Consider the following 17641-nt stretch of genomic DNA (forward strand, 5'->3'; position numbering starts at 1 on the left):
TCTGAAGTTTCTTACTCTCTCTGTACCATGGAGGATGCTGTGAGCTCTGAAGCTATGTTGCCACCTTGTGGAACAAGAAAAAACTCTATTCATTTAGGGAAAAAGAAAAAAAATTACTAGCTTTCCCTCCTTGTATTTGCTGCCTAATTAGAAAGAACGATCCTGTGAGCTGGTAGGAAAAGGGACAACAGGCCGAGGATGTTCTGGGAAGGAGCTGCAATTGGAGCATCCATTCCTCCACTGGTCATTCTCAAAAAGAAAAATACTGCCCTTGATTTTCTTCTTTTTATTTCCCATCCCCTGCACCCGTTTTTTTCCCTTTCTTTGTCAGGAACTGGTCATCTGCCCATTGTCTCGCAAGTAAAACTCATAATTTTCATAAAAGACCATGGATTATCATCTTGTAAGAAGCAAAAAGAAAGATCTCCTGGCTTTTATGCTCTGTGGTCCTGCAGTCCTTGCACAAGCAAAGCTCCTGTTGACTTATGGCAGATTTTTATCTGGTTTCTGAAGCCACACTTCCAGTGAGATTCATAAAAGAAACCTTCAAGACCTGTGGGTACCTGCCCAGCTTGTGTGGGCCAACGCTTTGGAGAACACACATTACTTTTATGCTCAGGAAATCAAAACTGGGCACAGGGAAACGATCACTTTAGCTTTCAAAAAGAGTGAGTGCCTGACCTGGAATTTGCAGTATTTAATTTCAGTGTGGATGGGGAGATTTTGCTGTGTTGGGCAGGAGGATGCAAACCAGTATCACCAGGAACGGCAGCTCTGTCACACACAGCCTTGCTGACTGGAGGGCAAAATCCAGATTCCTCACACATTTACCTTCTTTCTTCCTCTTAATAGTATCCAGGGCTGACCTGCAGAGTGGAGAATTTAAGGGAGGTTCTCAGAAAAGTTTAGTGCATGGAGGGATTATCCTACCTTTTTCTATAGAGTTTTAACTTTCCTGAGCTACTCCATCTCGCCAGAGCAAAGGGGTAATATATTTTGTATCTACCAACAGGCTCTAAACACCCATAAACTATTATTATCAGGGATTCTAGAAGCTTCTTTTTTTTAATAGCAAAAATTTGTCTCTGGCAAAATGGGAGTTTTTGTTTAAAACCTGTTTTAATTAAAAAATGGGAGTTCGAGTTTTCAACAAATGCTCAAATGCTAGGATTTTTCTGTATTTCATTATTTCTCTTTTCTTCTATTTTCTTCTGTCCTTGTTGCTTTTTACAGTAGTAAAACAAAGTAAAATAGAATACAAAATAAGATAAAACAAAACAATTTTAAAATAAAATTTTAAAAATTCAATTGAACACCAGAGCTTAACAAAATAAGAAGAGGAATACAACACTGTAGAGAGAAGACAAGGGAAAAAAAGAAATATCAATAAAAGCAGGTAGTTTTTAACTCTTTCCCTAAAAATGAAAAAAAATATTCTAGGCTTTTTTTTTTTTTAATGAAAACTCTTCACTGTTTCTGTTTCTGGTCAGCACTATTTATAAGTGATCGCCGCTGAATCGTTCAGCCTCTGGCAACGTCGGCATCCGAGCGGCGGTGGGTAAACAGCAGCTCCCGTGGTACAATGTGAGTAACAAACTTCCATTTACAAAATATGTTTACCCCCACTATGTGCTTGGGCATGAATGCTACCTTCTTTTTTGTTTCCAGGTCTGGATTTCTCTCCGAAGAGTCCTGGAGAGCCCTAAGAGCTCCAGCGCTTCCCGTGTACGTGCGTGGACACACACACACACACACACACAAAGTGGCTTCGGAGCCTCCCACCTTCCCACCGGGACATGGTTTAGCAAGTTATAAATCCAAATCCATCCCAAGAAAGAAGGTCTGGGCAGTATGGCATTCCTGCTTCATGCTGCCTATGGCTCTGAGGCTTTGGTGCTAAAGGGGTAAGGGGAAAATTGGTGTTTTGGGTTTTTTTTTTAAAAACAACCCAAATGAAACTGTTGGACACTGAGGTTTGGGCCACCCCAGCAGGTTAAAGGCACTTGGGGATCCTGAGCCAGCTGATAAAAACACAATGCCATGATAAGCTCCTCTTTGATGGTATTGGGGATGTTGGGGCCTGAAACTGGAGGATTTCTGCCTGTTCCCCTCTTTAACCAAGCACAGCCCCAAAATCCTCATTCCCACCAGACACATTGCCAAACCTCTGGGTTATTCCCATCCTAGCAAGTAAATGGGATGGCAGCTACAAATATCTCCCTTCTATACTAGCCCACATTGAATCACTTTGAAATGCTATGGATGTTTCCAGCAGGATCAAAGCTGGGCTCCTGTCCACACCAGTTCAGCACTGGGATAAACACATCCCTTGAATAGAGTCAGATTTGTTCAGAAAGGAAAAGGAAAGAAAGAACATTTACCTTCAATGCTGTATGATTTTTATGTGTCCCTTCCTTTTAGATCATCAGGAAAAAAATTTATCTTCAGAGCCCCCCTTGAAAGAGATGGATTCACAGAAATTTTGACCTGGAGTGTAGTTTAATAGTAATGATAATTTCTTGCTCAGTCATATTTTACTGAGAAACAAGTCAATGCCTATAAAAACACTACAATGAATTGACAAAATAATTCCTGGAATTTTTTTCCTGCTCTTTTTCTTGTACAGGGCAATTCTTGTTTGCAAAGACAATCTCCTGGTAATAGAAGTGCTGAAGCTCTGAAAGGCACAGTAGGCAATTTCATCGTCAATGGCATACTTTTATTTCAAAATCATGCTGGACAACTAAGATCAATACATGGACAAAGTTTGCAGATTAGGGTAAAAAAAAGCTTGTGGGCAGCTAATCAGAACTGGAAGGTGAACTCATGCCTTTACCCATTTATTCTCCAGCAGGTGCCATAGAGTGCAAAGGGGTGACCAGTTTTCCCATTCCAAGTCTATGATGCTACTGGGAGCAGCATGAAACTCCCCCAACAACTGTGTGAGTGTTGATAACCTTGGCCTTGAGCAGTGATTCTGTGGTTTTTGAGTTTTCCCTTTGTCCCTCCCATCCCAGCCCCATCTTTCCCCCGTAAACATGACAACCCCTTCCTGAACAAACGACTGAAAATGCTGGAGTTTGGACTATCAGATTTTTCCTTTGGACCAGTGAAGTGGAAGGAAGGAAAAAAACACCACCTACTAGAGAAGGAAAGTTTAAATCATCAAAATGAAATAAAACAGAAGCTGGGCAAAGCTGTTTTTAATGAAGACCATTATAGGGAGAGGTGGCGTTTTCCTTCCCTCCGTGTTTGTGTGTGTGCAAACCCTTTTCTAGCCGGTCACAATCAGGGAGCTGAAAAATCTGTCTTTAATTGCACATGTTGTAAAAATAATCACATAGAAGGCTAAACTAGCATTAAAAATGTGGATTCTTGACTTGTTGCCCTGGCGTGGAACATCTTTCTATTGAACTGCTTATAAAGCAGTAAACTATGAGTCAAAATTTCTTCAAGAAGATGCCTTTTCTTGTTATGGTTATTTCACTTCAGAGGGTGTTTCTTGGCTTTGCCAGAAAAAGGAGATGGTGGGGAATGTTTGTTCTGTCTTAAAAGACGCCTTTGTTTTTAATTATCCTCGCTGCAAAATACAGTGAGATCTTTCTGCTTCCATTTTTTTTTTTTAGCTCAGATAAAATTCTCAGCATTTCAGCATTTTTTTTTCCTCCTCTGCAGCTTTTTCCCATTTGAACTGTTATTTATTACTTCTTTACTACCTTTCACGCAGTTAAATGAAAATCTTGATACTTAATGGTGAAAACACCCGAAAGGAATTTAATTTTATTTTCAGGGTAATGTCGCCCTCAAAAGAACAATCTACCTCCAAACAATGAGAAATTGTTTCTCCAATCCCACCTACCTTTCTCCTCCTTCCTTGAGTCTTCTGTTGAGTTTCAATCCCGCTAAGGGAAAAGGGGTATTTTGTTAGTTTGAAATCAGATTGCTGTTGCCTTTTTAGTACCTTTATAAATCCAGGAACATTAGCTGAAATGAAGTCTAGTGCAAAATGTTTCCTTTCTATGGGACCTAACACACTGAAGAGTGCCAGTAGGTGGTCACTGTTCATAGACTTTAAAATGCAGATTAAGCCCAGCTGAACTGTGCCAAACCTTGTTCAACCCCGTTGAAGTCCAAAATAAATTCACACCTCCTCATTTCTGTCCTATTAATCAATCAATTCAAGAAACTGCAGTCTGTGGTGGGTATCAGTCAGAGACTTGTCTGTTCACTTGGGCTGATGCACAGAATAAATGTTTTCATATATTTTAAAATTAATTTTATTTCCTGTGTCTATATTTTTAATTTTGTTTTCTTTTGCAAGAATGCAACTGTGACTACCTGTTGTCAGGAAGACCATAAATTTCAAAGTTAAAATAACATTATATTCCAGTATTTGTTTTTCAGGGGAAAAAATCAAAATAGCAATCTAAAAAAAATAAAGAGGAAACTGTGAACCCTGCTTAGTATAAATGTACAATAATAAGATTTATTTTTACTTTGGCTGTTTGAAACTTCTCTAAGTTTATGCCAACAAACATAACTAGAGCCCTAGAATGATCATAATCCATCCACACCAAGTACAAAGAAGGGTTTCTCTTTTTTATGGAGACTTGACTTTCCAAAGTTAAATTGTTACACGAGGCAAGGGCAGCATTAGTTAATATTAATGACCTCTAATTATTTGCATTTTTAATATTCAGGTTTCCAGCAGCTTTGCACAGAGCAATGAAACAAGCATCCCAGGAGCCCCATGGAAAAGGGAAGAAATATTCTCTCCATTTTGTACCCTGAAACTAAGGCACAGATAAATTTAGGCAAAATCTGATGTTAAGGGAATGGCAAAACAAGCAACAAGATTCAGATGGCTTCTTGTTTCAGCCACATGAAAAAATTCCTTCCCCATAAAATAATAACAATAACTGCTTTCATACCAAGGAATCCAGGCAGGATGGCAAAGGAGTGCCTCCTAAGCTGATACTTCCCTTGGCATTCCCTGGTTCACCAAAACAAAAGGGGTCCTTGGAGAAAATGTCAACATTGCTACTTTGTGCCTGTGAGACACCAGTGCCTCAAAAGTAGCAAAATTCATCACCACTCATCCTCAAGAAGAGAATGCAAATGAAACAACTGCAAAAAAAAAAATGCAAATTAAGCAACTAGATCTAAATCAGTCCATTCAGGATGTTGCCAGACTTAGATATATGCAGTTGTGTAATCATCCTTTTGCTCTTTTGTAATTTCTTTTCCTAAGAATTCCTAATGCACATGTTATCTGACATGACACAGCAAAGACAAGATTTCCAGAGAATTAACCGTGGAGACTCAGATGTCATTCCTGGGTGGTAAAAGATATTCTGTACTCCAATATTGCACATAACTCAGTTAATATTTTTTATATGCACCCAATGCTTTTTTATTGATGTTGCATTTGATTTGTCAATTTATTATCTGGTGAATTTTTTTCATGAATACATTTCAGCTTTGATGACCTTGGATAAACCATTATTTGCTCCCCTCAATCTCTTCCTAGATCTGCAAATAGGTTGAACAGCACAAGTCTTACCTCATCTCTCTGTTGGGTATCATTCTTAAAACCAGCCATTTATTTCAGTCCTTAACTTGTTTCCAACCTTTCAACCATTAACCCATGTCAAGATACTTATTACATCACGAAAGATTAATTTCTTAAGAATACTTTGCTACATCTAGAATTCAGATTGTTCAGAGCACTGTCCAATCTGACCTTGAATGTTTCCAGGGAAATTTAATACAATGTCAACCAATGTGCATTAAATAGAATATTATCTGGCATTCCCAAGATGATGTTTGGAGCTTTAAAGAAAAAGATAACTTTATAAATGCTGTAGTCTTCTTGTCTACAGTGAAAATACTTATACAGTGAAATCACTATATAAGTGGTGGATCCCATATCACAATTAGGAGGTTTGCTGCTTTGTGAGTGAGTTTCCTCAGAACTTGTGCATGAATGACATCCAGTTTGGGTTGTTTCTTACTGTTACATTTTATTGGCTTGTTCTAAAATTTTTGCTAATAATTCTTTATCTTGACACCGCTCTTGAGCTTAATCCACCACAGAGGTAAATTTTGTTGTAAGAACCTCTCACCGCTTCTCAAAAAAAAGTATTTTGCTTTTCTGCTGTGGTCTTATCTTGTCTAAGAACTGTCTTTTCTTTGAATTAACTATTACTTCTTTGGACTCTCTGGTTTTCAAAGAAAAGCATTTGGAAGATTTTTCTTAGGGTGTTTTTAAATGGTTTTGGCATAAGTTTCCTCAAATTATTTCTTGTCTTGCTTTATTAATGTTTCATATTTAATCGAACGTAGTGTTTGCTGCTGTTTTTCCTTCCTTTATAAAAAACTTCTGAGCTTTTAAAGGGGGGTAAAATCATGAGAAATTTTAGGGAGAATTTTAGTTGATCAATATCATAAATCATTATGGTACTTCATCTTTAAAAGTCTCCATAGTAACTGCAGTCATTTGAGCCTTTTAGCTGTGCCTTTCTATTTCCTAAAAAAACCCCTGACCTCCTCATTTTCAAGTGGTTCCATTCTTCCATTCTTAAAGTTAAATATTACAGTGGTAGGTACCTTTTTCCCTGCTTTTTTGCATTATGGATGCTGTATCTTGCTGAGACTTAAACCTATTCAGTTCTTCCTGTTAGTCCCATGGTTTTTGTAGCAGTTCTGCAGAAATTTTTGTAAGTGCAACATTGTCCATCATTTTTCAGAACAGAAAGAAGATGCTCATCATAATGATGATTATTAGAGGATCTACTTGGAAAAAAAAAGGCAAATATTTTTAAGAAGAAATTAATTGATTGGAAAAAACCTTTTTTTTCTTTCTTTGGAGAAGAATGAAAAATGAGAAAAGAAAAAATATTCAAATATGAAAACCTTCTCTTATCCTTTTCAGTTGAAATGAAAGACAGCTTTCCCATTCCCTAGCACGTGAATAGAATAAGATTTTACTATGGAATTACTTACTTTGCCTCTGGAAACCTAGTTATCAAGACTTGGAATTGTGTCCTAAAACCACCAAAAGCCGGTGCCATTTATGTCTCCTGAACTATGTAAAGAATTTGGGATGTTAGGACCACTTGCATAGTTTGGAAATGACAAAGCACAGCCTTCCATAAGACATTTTTATTAATACACAGTAGCTTATCCAAATCCCAGCTCCTTCTAAAGCTCTAGCAGAAGAAGTAACTGGCTAATTAAGAATCCCCAAGAGCAACAAATAATTATTTAATGAGTCTTGATCTGGCTGAAATGAGCTAATTTACCATGTGTCTTTAGCTCCCATTTGCATATGACCACAAAAGGTTTAACATGGTGACCTAATTGCCACAGCAAGAACTGAGCTTGGTAAAGGATGTTAAAGAATTGCACCTTCCAGCTCCATTTGACTCCATGGGAGAAAACTTCTCCCTGAAATGTGAATTTAAATTGTTTATGAGTCTTCCCACTTCAAATGTAATTCTGCATGGGCACAACAAAGCAGCATTGAGTAAAGGAAATTATGTGATACAAAGCAAGGGTGCAAAAGAAGGACCTCCAGAGAAAATAAAACCTTGGGAGATGGAGAAATGTCTAGTGGAAGGTGCCAGCTAAGACACTACTTAGTGATTTGAGACCTTCCTCTCTTTTTGTTTGGTGGGTGCTGAGTGTCTCACTCCTCATCATTCATTATGGAATGTCCATCCACACCACACATTCATCTGGACAGTATAAAGCCACTGGAGTCAGCCAGCTGCAAATATAAAACCTGAATGAGATCTGGGTTGGCTGATAAAATGTTGGACCAACAGGATCAGAGCTTTGATCGGAGGATATTGGTGTCCAACTTGTGGCAAATCATGAAGACAAAAGGAAACAGCCTAAAGTTGTACTAGGAGAGATTTCAATTAGATACTAGGAAAAATTTCCTCACTGAAACAGTGGTCAGTCATCAGAACAGGCTACCCAGGGAAATGGTGGAATCATCATCCCTGGAAGTGTTCAAAAGGTATGTGGATGTGACACTTGGGGACATGGTTTAGTGGTGAATGTGGTGGTGTTGGGTGAACAGTTGGACTCCATGATCTTAGAGGCATTTTCCAAGCTTAACGATTCCATGAAATCTAGGACACTATGTGGAGACCTCTGTGGAAAAAGAATGACTAATCATGAGTGAGATATGTGGCTACAACATGTCTCTTGATGTCCTCAACTGCATGGGCAAAGAGATGCATACAAATCTGTGGTGGCCTCCCATAAACCCAGGCTGGATCTTTGACCAGACATCTGTGCTTGGCTCAAGGCTAAACTAAGAAATCTTCCAAGTCTTCATTGACATCTTTCATGTCATGTCATGTGAGCAGATGCATGATGAAAGAGAGAAATATGGACTGGAAATGTGAAGGGGCAATAACTGAACACCCAAAGGTGAACTGCGGGGCCAGGAGTGGGTTTAACAGTGAGGTGCCTTAAGGACTAGTCAGCATTTCCTGATGATCTACGTACATATGGGAGGAGAATGCCATGGCTGACCACTGATAGAAACTGGAGGAGAATCAGTATCAGGAAAGGAGATGGAAAGTTCACTGAGTTATAAAATGCTACTGGCCTTCAGCTGGAATTGAGTACATATGCTCTGCTCACATAGGGAAGGAAATGAGGTCTCTATTTTATGATCTGCCCTCCTGTACTTTTGGGGGCCCTTGGGCTGTGCAGTGCTGAAGGTGGAGGTGAAACCAGTGGGTTGGCTTCCAAGACCATTCTTGCATGCAAAGAGTGTGAGGACCCTCACATCTGAAGTTCAGTCACAGAGGGCCATATCTGCTCCTGTTATTCATTGCAGAGAGCCACTGATTTCAGCAGGGCACCATAAATACCTGTTAACAAAGTGTCTAACATGTGGTTTCACTGAGAAATTGTTTTCGTTTTGTGTTGAAATGATCAGGCTAAAAAGGCAGGGAAGAAGCTGAAAGGTTATTTGGGGACAACAGTCCATCAAATCAGTGATTTCCCACTGTGTGGTAATCACAAGTATCAGCTTATTTTGTGGACAGTGTGAGGAAAATGTAGTTGTTGCAGTGTGTTATCAGCAAGAGCTGCTCAGACATGCTTGTGGTTGGGCTGGGGGACCGATGCTAATAATTCAAGTTATTTCTATTTAAGCTTTAAAAGCCTTCTATTGTGGTAAAACTGGAAGCCTCAGGAAATGTTTGCACAAACTCAGCAAGAAGGGAAGTTGTCACTGGTTTCAACTCTCTTATACCTCATGTGCTAAAAATGAGTAATGCTTGGAGATATATGGGGTTCTTATTCAAGGACACTTATCTGTTACACAATTCTTATCCTTCTGCCAACCAAGGAAACTTTGTCCTGTTTTGAGTGGCAGAATAATCTAAACTGTCCAAATAGTTTACTAAAAACTCAGAAGTCTGTGGGGTCCCATCTAGTGGTTATTTATATCTGTTGGTACCCAGTTGCCATCAAACTCCATTATCTTAAGTGGTAGCATTTGTACTCAGTGCATTTGTTTTAAATCACACCAATTAAGGAGGACAGTGCTGTCATCCCCACTTTTCAGGTGGAATAGGAAGCTGAGAGAGGCAAAGCTATATTAGGAGCTATATTAGGAACCTCATGCTCATTGGGTGGAGAGGAGAAGAGGAATATAAATAAACAAGCAAAAAAAAAATTGTGCAAGTCCTTGTGGAAATTTCCTACAAAGCAGAGCAGCAGTAAATCAAACGTAGTCCTACATCTCTGAAAGTTGTGATCCCTAAATTTCCTACTGTAAGATCTCAGTCCATGTGAACTGTTCAAGTCTGTGGCTAAGCAGACTTGAATCTGTGTTATCAGACTCCATGTGACCCCATTGACCCAAACACCTCTTCTCCTGAGAGAACAAAGCAATGACAAAGAGACTGATAACCTCATATGTGTCACAATGCGATTGGAGGGAGGAATTCAGGTTTTGTTAAATAAAATGACTGATTCCATATTAAAAACTTTTATCCTCCCTCATTGTAAGGCAATTTCCCTGCCTTTAACTTACTCATCTTTGAAGCACATGAAAGATGCTAAACGGAGTCCGTGAGCAACTAAACCCTGCAGTTAGCCAAAGAAAAGGGACAGAGCAAGAGTCCTGTGCAGGTCTTCTCTTTGACCAGTCCCCGTTTACAGAAGGATCTCTGCATCCAGCCAAACGATTTTCACTGCATGAAGCCTCTGACTGACCTGACAAAAAGGGCTCCTTTCCTGGTTTGAGGAACTGTAAGCCCATTCAACAACAGACTGTCAGTTTTTGGCTTTAAAATGAGATTTTTCCTCTATGAAAAAAAAAAAAACCAACAGACGTGTAAATTTTATGTAACTACAACTAGGTATCTTTACACTGCAAATAATCTTCAAATGGAGTTACATCTTGTCCACAAAATTTGACAGGATGAATTACAAGTGGGCCTTACAATTTGTTGAATGTTAAGTGTTTTTGCAGCAATTATGTAACCCAATGGGTTTAGTTATTATTATCAGAACATAATTCTACAAGATGTTTCCAAAGTAAGTGACATCTTTTGGGGATGGTGGAGGACTGCAAGATTCCTGGACTCAAATCACTCCTCTAGCCCCGAGACTGGCCCCAGACTTCTCATTTCTGGGATGAGAAGAGGGAACGTCTCAATGCAAACCTGGTGTGCCGTTTTCCTGTGGGTCTGAACATGTTTATAGTGGACAAATTAGCTGATTTGTAACTACTGTATCCCTTAGTTGTGACCATCACATCCATACAAACATTATGCCAGCATACACAACCACAGAACTTCTGAACCATTTGCCAGTCTGATATTCCAGATAAAAAATTCAGTGAATTTAACAGTTTTTCACTGGCACGTAAAGCAGTAAGAAGACACCTGATGTTCATTATTTTTTATCACTACCAGTCTTGTCTGGATATAAAAAGCTCTATAAACAATGGCCAGTCTGTGGATTGTCTTAGTTAATGTATCATCATTACTTCAGCCTCAGTCCTCTACCATCAGTGATAAGTAGGTCTCCAGGAAGAAACAAAATACGGTGCCAGAAATTAAAACAAAAGATTCTGAAAGCAAAAGCAATTTGAGTATCAATCTTAAAAAACAAAACAAAAAAAATCACTGGGAAGAGGAGACAGCTGTAGGGCTCACCTGGTCACACCTGAATCTCATGAAAGAGATGATGGAAGAGGATGCTGGTCAGCTAAAGAATACTTAGGAGCTTATTGTAACAGGAAGGAGTACTAAGGGACAAGAACAATGCACATGTAAACCCATTCCATACGAAGAGGACTAAGGTGAAATCAGGGACTTATAGGCTTGCAATAAAGTTTGATTTTGACAGTAGGCAAGGTCTTGGAGACATTAGCAGAGGATGAGATCACAAAACATCTGGAAAAATATGAGCTGATATAAAGGAATTGGGAGAGTTTCAGGAACATAAAATCATCTCTGACAAACCTGATGGAATTTTTGGAGGCAGATGAGAAGTGACATGATGAATTCTAAGTGCTACACATTTTATGATGGTCTTTAACACTTTGCCAGCCAGTGGATGTAACTGTGTATGATAAATGATGGTGCACATCTTCATTAAATAAATAGAAGTCTTACACTGTGACCAAAAGTATGTCAAAGTGGCAAAAGTGAGAGATTAACAAGAAAGAGTTGAAGGAACAACTTGGTTTGACTATGCTTCTTCCTGGATCTTGTTCCTGAATAATGCTCAGGTAGCAAAGCTGGCAGATTAAAGCTGGGGAGCAGTGATCAGGGGCCAAATCTGATCTGGTCTGATCTGAATGGTCTTTTCCATTCTATTTGCACATTTATACTTTTGAATTAGCTCATCACCCTTTCCTTTATGTTTCCAACAGGTGTAAATTTTCTTCTTGCTCAGGCCCAGGGCAGTCTGTTGATTTGAGCTGAGGTCTCTAAGTACCCTGAAAACTCTTTTTTCAAGGTGACTGATGCGAGCTGTTTAAACCACAGACAGCTGTGATCTGCTCTGTTGTGGAGAGAGCTGCTGAGTTATGTAGGGACAACAACCCAGACCCAGGATCCTGCAGGACCTGGGAGGGAGGGAGCCCAAAAGTCAGTCTGCTCAATCCATGAGTTCCCTGAAGAAAAATTCAGGTACCTGCCTCCAAGAGGTGCACATAACATAACCATATAGAGAGAACTGCCTCTAAAGACCTACTGAGAACAACCCATTTTGTTTACCTGTGTGTCTCTTCTGAGAGTGCAAAGAAGGAGAAGTAAACTACAAGTAATGGCAACAGTGTAGGATCCAGGCCACCCACCACGTTCTCATAAGGAATGCAGAATGGAGAGGAACCATGTGCCCAGGTTTTATATAACAATGGCATCATGTCTGACAGTCTCCCCAGAAGCCTAGTCCTGGGGTCTGTGTAATCTCGACTTGTCATTTCCCTCCAAGGATTCCCTGATCCCAAAGTCAGGGTCAGACAGAGTGTGGTCTCCCTTTCCTCCATGAACCTGTGTCCTGGAATACACCACTTGCATTGTGTTACCAGGAGCAGGATGTGACATCCCTGCTCTATCTCTGACCAGTAGACTTTTGTATGCTTTTATTTTATTCTTTTTTCTTTTTTCCTTGTGTCTGTCTATAGCTCCACAACTGACCAGAAAAAAAACCCAAAAAATCGTTTGTAATGTGCTGGTTAAAATACTGAGGAAAATGTGAGCTCACTTTCCCTGGATTCAATATCTTCTAGTTTCTGTAACTTTTGGATTCAGGAGAAAGGCAGATCATTGTCCTTGTTACCTCTAACTCTGAAGCCCTGTCTAGAAGACTTCGGTGAAGGCACAGTCATGTAAACTTGGGAAAGGTCAGAACTTTGATCGCAACAGAGTCCAGAAAAGGTTCTAGTGCATTTAATGAACTTAGGAACTGTACAATGGGGACTAGTTTGTTGTCTGTGACAAAATGGGATTTAAGTGAACTGGATTTCATTCCAGAATAACTAAATCTAGACAATTGTCCTGAGCTTAACTCTGGGCTAATACAGATATGATGCTTTCATTTCTGGAACTAGCTTATTTGATTCTTTCCCAGATATTTCTTCTATATGCTGCTTCATGTGCCACTGACATGCTTCAAATTGTGCAGTAATTCTTGTGCTCATTCTCTGTGTTTAGTGTGTGAGCCTGGCACACATTGGTCAGATTTTAGTAGACAAAATGCAAATAGATGTTCCTGAGGGTCTAATACTAAAATCTTACAAAGGATTAGATGCACTTGGACTGATTTCTTTTACCTTATCTTTTCGTTTTAATGTCATAATATCATAAAATCAGCTTTTCCTGTGGCTTTTCAATTATTTCCTTTATTTGTCCAAGGTGAAAATAACAGAAAAGACGACTTAGATGCAAAATGTGAGTATTTCTACAGTCATTATTACATACAGAAATTGTAAAGGGCATTTGAAAATCAAATTCTAAAATTTTCTCTGAGGTAGCCTGAAAGGAGCCTCATGGATCAACAAATCCAGCCATATGCTACTCCAGCCATGTAATGTAATCTGTTCATAAATTTGGTGTGCTCCTTTATAAAAGGGGTTAGGTTTCTTGCCATAACTATTCCTATGGGAAAGCTGCTTCAAACCTTCACTCTTCTGACAGTTGAAACTCCTTTCTAATATCCATCTGAAATTTATTCATGGACAGCTAGTACCCATTTGTCCTTATGCCAACATCATCCTGTTGTTTGAATAGTCATATCAGCTTTCACCTTCTGTTTTGATACTTAAAACAAGGCCTCTCCTCCCATGCACAAAGTTCCACATTTCTTAGATGATCCCAGTGCTCTTTTCTGCACCATCCTGATTTCCAGTTCATCTTTCCTGATCACAGGTGACCTGAACTATTCCAGAAGTAAATAGTTTTGTACCTGTGCAACTGTAGTCACCAAACCTACAGTTTCCAGATTGGTTCAGCCAAGTGAAGACATGTCAATAAGGTTCTGATTTTAGCCAGGCTGGTTTGTGTAATGAAAACAATTCCCAGTATGTTTCCACATTGCTTTCAGCTCCATCTAGATGAGAGACAGACTTAAAAAGCTGTAATAAAAACTATCTTCCTGTATCAAGTTCTCATCAATCTACATTAGGATTTAAGTGTCTTATTCTTTGATTTGGCAAGAATGCAAATTACATGTTTGCATCTGAGCTGTTTAAGAGTTATGGTTCAGAGACACAAAAAAGTCATCCTGCTTTTGCAAACTGCCACGTTTCAGCTGACCTGCCACAGCTGACTGTATTTGTTGCAAATGTAATATAAATGCACAGTTTGGCTTGCAGTGAAAGAGGCTGATGCTATGCTGTGGAAGCTGTTGGATGCTGTGGATGAGGACTGAACTTTAATAAGGTACAAACTAATTAAGACACCCAAATTTAGTGCATGTGTGCATAGAAGCTTCTGTTACAGTCAATGTGTGTCTGGTCAATCATGAAGAGATGGAGTAGACAATGTCCTGGACCTTTGTCTACTAGTCAGGGGGGCTGTTGAGAGTCAGTAGAGAGAGAGAATCATTTGTAGATAACAACTTATATCACTTATCTTCAGACAACCTGGGTTACAATCTGCCCCATAACTTGGTACAGTGCAATAATTCAGATATATGTTCCTGTGTTTTTGGTGGAGCTGAACCTGATATATAGATCAAATGTCAGCAGCAGAAATAACTTTTTCAAGTATTTTTAACCCATGTGTCTCGGTAGTGACTACAGGCAAAATACTGTGCTCCTTTCTACTGCTTTTTGAGACCAAGAGATGAGAAGTGCTCTTTGACTGTGTGGTTACTGATGCAGTGTGCTGGATGGAGCCTCCAAACACTTCCAGGCAGCTACATGTAGGTGTCAGAGTTCCCACTGTAGTTAGAGGGCACAAAGTTGTTGTGGTAACACTGGAGTCCAGTGAGTGCTTCAACTTGTAGTAAATATATCACGAATTATGTGATTCTGCTGCCCAGTACCACCTGAGATATCCTACCCATGGCAGGGCAGTGGAACTAGATGATCTTGAAGCTCCCTTTCAGTCCAAACCATCCTGTGATTCTCTGAAGTATCTCAGCAGTGCCTTCCCAAAGGATCTCAGCTGCTGGTCCAGCAGGACCCAGCCCTTGTGTGTTTCTCTCGTTAAGCCAATCCATTTCAGGTTGGGAAAGGATCTTCATTACCTAGAATGTGATCATAGTGACATACTCATAGGTGTTTGCATTTATCTTAACTCAGTCTCACCCTGTGGATATACTCAGTGCTCACCCCAAGCAGGCCTTGCCCTGCTCTTACATGACTGGGAGCTACACTCAGCCAGGGGCTCTGAAGTAAAACCCGGGAAGGATTGTCTGGGAAGAGACCTCAGTTCTTCTCTCTGTGTCTGGAAGAAGTTTAGTCTAGGGATTCTTCTGTCAAGTAGTGCTCCCAAGCAAGCCTTTATTAAGCAGTAGAGGACCCAGATGCTCCCAGATTTTCCAGCCATTCCCACATTACCTTGCACCAAAGGATAGGGACGCACTTACTCTTCTAGTCCCTCAGAGCCGTTTCTAAGCAGGTACTGTGGAAAATGTTCTTTTTCTTTTCTGTCCTTTTAAAGAGTCATCCAAAGCCTTTAATCCAAGTCAAGCCACAGGTCAGAGCTGAGAAATGGTTTATAGCTGCAATATTTTTTCCCTATGTGTTTCAAATAAAGAAAAAAGCAAACTCAAGAAAACACTCTTCTACTTTCCCGCCCTTTTCTACAAATTCTTTTGTCATTTTCAAAATGGCTTGATTTGGCTTCCTTGAAATATTGCAACACACACACAAAAATTGCTCCCCAGCTAACCTTTTATATCAAGTTTCAGCCCTTACGCTTTTCTTTTCCTTTTTTTTCAAGAAAAGTTACAAACCCACAAAAACAGGAGGGTTTGTAATGACAGTGCTGGCAGGGCCTTAGCTGTAGCATTTCCAGATGTGCTGGTGCAATTAGGACTGGTCAAACAGAGTTGGGTAAAATCAGAAGTGACCCAAAGTCTTTGTCAGAGCCTTGAACTGAACCTTTGGGGGCTTGAAAATGTTTAGCTGAGTTTTTCTCTGTGTTTTGGGGGGGGAGCTGCTGTATCCTATCTTAAGATGTAATTGAATGTGAAGAACATTTTTTGTGGCATAGCACAGCATTTCCGCTTCTAGTCACAGGTAAAATGGGAAGTCCAGAGGCAATCAAGAACAAGACTCTTCCTTCCTTCTCCCACGTTGCCAGTACTGAAGGAAGAAGCTTCTTGCCCCAAAAACATCCAGACTCTGGAAAACTTTTAGCATCTTTCTAGGTATGTAATTAAGCAAAACAATTTTTTTTTTAATTTGGATAATTTGATGGATTTCATCCAAAATTGACTCTGGATTAAAGCTCTGCAGTACAAGCTCATCTCACAACAACTGAAGGATCTTATTATGGCTTCAGAAATGCGCAGACACACATCCCACTTCAGGCTCTGGGAGTCCCAAGTGTGTATCCACAGCAAGGCTGACTGATTTTTATATTTTCCTTGGGTTTTCACTTCCTTGTTTGAGTCTAGAAAGGAAATGGATAATGGGAAAAATCAATATCTTCCCAGAAGGTGCTTTGGGGTTACTGCAGTGGATTTGCTGTTCTACAGTGTTCGGACACTTAGCACAAGGATTTGAGAGAGGCAAAAATAACAGGGAGCAGAGCTTGCCTGTGTCTTTTGGAATAGAGACACTGTCTCTTACATGGACTTTGCATATCAAGCTTCAGAGGAAGCCAGAAAACCAAACTAATTCATGTCAGAGGCTGGGGAGAGCCAAGAGATCTTCAAACCTGCAGTTGAAAACAGAAGAGATTTCTCCTACCTGGGTTTGTTTTTCCATGCTGTCACCTTGACCTGAAGTTTAAATCCCCTGCTTAGGTTTCCTGCAGGACTTTCCCTCCATGTCACATAATTTACTCAGTGAGGCAAACAAATTCCAGCAGGTTTTTGAGTTTTCTGAGCCTTGTGTGGTGTGTTACTCTGAATTTCCATTCCAAAGCCATGTCTCTGCTCAGCTAAAGTTTCTTATTTTCTTCCAAGACCCAGTGGCCCCCCTCTGCCATTATTGAATAGCTGTATATATTAAAAAACAAATTAGTAAGTAAGAACCCTCCAAGAACACCCAGGTGCTGAGGAAGTTGTATCTGTGCCTCCAGAGGTGGCATGTTTTCCCCCTCAGATGACAGCTGATCTAGTGTTATGGTATTGTGTTAACTAAGCATTATCGTGCTCAGAAGAGCCACAGCTCAGATGGGACATAAATTTGAGATCCTGCTTGCTTGTAGCAAGCCCCTTAAACAAGGGAGAAATTTATGGGAAGGCAGTAGACATGACAAGGAATGGAGGGGATTTCTCTTGCTGTAGGCTGCCCTCTACTAGGATTCATCCAGAAGTGTTTTTTTCCCATTTTTTAAAAATATCCTAAAATTACTGCTGCCCACCCTCATACTCAAAACCTGCTTTAAACATAAAATACTCTTGCTCCTTCTTTATCTTCTCTGTTGTGTTTATGAGAATACAAATGGAAGTGAGAACTGAAAGCCATCAGACC

General features: G+C 39.8%; 1 long non-coding RNA gene across 1 annotated transcript in view; it reads right to left on the reverse strand.

The window, feature by feature from the left end:
• Positions 1–3857: 3857 nt before the first annotated feature.
• Positions 3858–17641, reverse strand: part of LOC108496379 — an 82049-nt gene continuing 68265 nt past the window's right edge. Inside the window, exon 3 of the long non-coding RNA XR_001874434.1 lies at positions 3858–3902. This is a non-coding gene — a long non-coding RNA (uncharacterized LOC108496379). The remainder of the gene's footprint in view (positions 3903–17641) is intronic.

Source organism: Lepidothrix coronata, unplaced genomic scaffold (genome assembly GCF_001604755.1).
Source record: "Lepidothrix coronata isolate B3197 unplaced genomic scaffold, Lepidothrix_coronata-1.0 Scaffold39, whole genome shotgun sequence".
Taxonomy (NCBI): domain Eukaryota; kingdom Metazoa; phylum Chordata; class Aves; order Passeriformes; family Pipridae; genus Lepidothrix; species Lepidothrix coronata.